Source organism: Opisthocomus hoazin, unplaced genomic scaffold (genome assembly GCF_030867145.1).
Source record: "Opisthocomus hoazin isolate bOpiHoa1 unplaced genomic scaffold, bOpiHoa1.hap1 HAP1_SCAFFOLD_78, whole genome shotgun sequence".
In the NCBI taxonomy this organism is placed as follows: Eukaryota; Metazoa; Chordata; class Aves; order Opisthocomiformes; family Opisthocomidae; genus Opisthocomus; species Opisthocomus hoazin.
Genome location: NW_027449021.1, coordinates 465,001 through 467,500, shown reverse-complemented (window position 1 = coordinate 467,500; position 2,500 = coordinate 465,001). Strand labels below are relative to the sequence as shown.

At 78.9% G+C, this 2,500-nt stretch overlaps 1 non-coding gene across 1 annotated transcript; it reads left to right on the top strand.

Moving 5' to 3' along the window:
- The first annotated feature begins 1,693 nt into the window (after positions 1-1,693).
- Positions 1,694-1,846, top strand: LOC142360226 (5.8S ribosomal RNA). Its single transcript, XR_012762896.1, has one exon. It is a non-coding gene; the product is annotated as a 5.8S ribosomal RNA (ribosomal RNA).
- Positions 1,847-2,500: the final 654 nt, after the last annotated feature.

Genomic DNA, 2,500 nt, shown 5'->3' with positions numbered 1-2,500 from the left:
CGTGGCGGAAGGGGGGGGCGCGAGCACGGTCTCGGCCGCTGGCGCCGCCCGGGGCGGGCGAGGCCCCCCCCCCGGCCGGGTCGCGTCCCGCGCGAGCGGGCGGCCCGAGCCACGTCTCTCCCCCCGGGCGCAGCGCCGGGCTATCGAGGGAAACCCCGGGCCCCGGGGCTAAGGAGGACGAGGTGGTGGCGGCGGATGCCGGGCGCGCCCCCGCGGGCGGACGCTCCCCCGAGGGCGGCAGCCGGGGGAGGCACCCCCGCGGGGCCATGCAGGTCGTTTCCCTCACCCCAGGGCCAGGTACCTAGCGTCCGCGCTTCGGCGGCCCTCCCTCGGCCGAGTCCGGGGGTCAAAGGCCAAAGGAGCCGGGCGGCGGTTTAAAGACTCGAGCGGCACGGCGCGAGCCGCGGGGGGGGCGTCCGCCCCCGCGGGCCGCCGTGCCGGAGAAGGGGGGGCGTCTCGCTGCCCCAACCTGCCCCCCCTCTCCGCGGGCCGGTCTCGGCGGAGAGACCGCGGCGCGGGTCGGCCGCGGCCGACCTGCCCGCCCTCGCAAACGGGGCCACCCGCCGGCCGGAGCGCGGGCTCCGCGCCGGGGGAAAGAAAGGCGCGGCGAGCCCCCGCGGGGGGGGGCGGCCGCCGGGGGGCCGCCCCGCGCCTTTGGACGCTCGCGCTGCGGCCGCGCTCGGGGCGCGCCGCGCTCCCCTCTCCCGCTCCTCGCCCCGCCCTCGGCGCCCAGGGAAAGAAAGGGGGGGGCGAGCCACACCCCCCCAGGCCGAGCGGCGGCGGCGCCGCTCGGCGTGCTGGTCGGTGCCGGTCGTCCGTCGGGTCGTCCGGGAGGGTTCCCCGGCCGCATCCGCTGGCGGCCGTCCCGTCCCGCGTTTCCCCGCCCGTCGCTTCCGTCTCGAGGGCGGGCGCGCGGCGCGGGGGCGTCCCGCTCCGGGTCTTCGCGTGGAAACGGGGAGAGTGGGAGCCGCCCCCCGCGCTCAGCGCCGTCCGCCTTTCCGCTGGGGCCGTGCCGGCGGCCCCAGGGGGCCGAGGCGAGAAGCGGCTGCGGCGGCGGTTTTCGCGGCGGCGGTGGCGGCCGCCGCCGCCGGGCGGGGTGGCCGGGTTCGCCCATCCGGCGCGGGCCGGTGGGCGGCCGCGCGTCGCCGGCTCGCGCTCCAGTGGCCGGCCGCGCTTCCTCCGGCGTCGGTGGAAGGCGGCGTCGGCGCCGAGGTTCGCCGGCGGGGCGAGAGGCGACCGTGGTGGGCGGAGCCGGCTCGTCGCAGCGCGGGCGCAGCCGGGCGTCCGGCTCCCGAGCGAAGGCGGGCAGGCGTCGCGGCCGGGCGTGCCGTAGCCTCCGGGGGGAGGCCGGTCCGAGCCCGGGCGCCTGGGCCGCCCCCGAAGCGCGCCAAGGGTGTGTGTGTGTGTTGCGTACGTTTCCCCAGGGTCGGTCGGGAGCGCGGGCTCCCCCGCCCTTTGGCCGCTCGGGGTTTTCCGTTGTTTTCCGTTTCCCCTGTGCTCGTACGGTCAAGCCGAGGCGAGGGCCTCTCCGTCGCGCCGCGTCGCGCCGCCGCGCCGCGCCCCCTCCGCGCGTGCGGAGGGGGGTGGGCGGCGGCGGGGCCGGCGGTCGGTCCGGCCGTCCTCAGAGAAGGGGCCGCTCTCGGCGAGCGGTCCCGGCCCCTCCGCGCGCGCGGGGCGGTGCCGAAACCGAGACAACTCTTAGCGGTGGATCACTCGGCTCGTGCGTCGATGAAGAACGCAGCTAGCTGCGAGAATTAATGTGAATTGCAGGACACATTGATCATCGACACTTCGAACGCACTCGCGGCCCCGGGTTCCTCCCGGGGCTACGCCTGTCTGAGCGTCGCTTTACGATCAATCGCCGTCTGCGCCGCCGAGCCCCCCCGCCCCAGCGCGGGGGGGGGGGGGGCCGGCGGGCCAGCAGCGGCGCGGCTGGGGTGCCTCGCAGGGCCGCGCGCGCGAGCGCGCGGGCCTTCGTCCCCCTAAATGGAGACTCGGGGAGCGCTCCGAAGCTCCCCGCTCCCGGAGAGCGCCTGCTGGACGGAGCTCGTCCCCGCCGGGCTATCGGCGGTGGGTTTGGGGAAGAGAGAGCGAGAGCGAGCTTCGGGGGAGGGAGGCGCGGGGCGGCGATGGCGCGGGCCTCGCCGCCGGCCTCCCGCGCGGGCGTCTGTCTGCGGGTGGGCACCGCGGGGGTGCCGTGCCGCACTGACGCGCGCGCGTGCGTGCGCCGGTGGGTGGGGGACGGGGGCGGTGGCGGTGGACGCCCCCGTCTGTCCCCCGTCCGCGCCGCCCCTGCCCCGGTTCCTGTCGCCCTCCTCCTCCCCGAGAAAAACCCATCGCCGTGGCCCCGTGCGGGGCCGTCTCCGGGCGCGTCTGACGCGTTGTTCAGGCCGCTCTCCGGGCTGGGGCTTCCTCTTCCGCGAGCCGACCGCCGGCGGCGGCGGCGGCTGCGGCGTGACGCGGCGGCGGCGGCGTGGCGTCGCGGTTCCGTGCGAGAGCG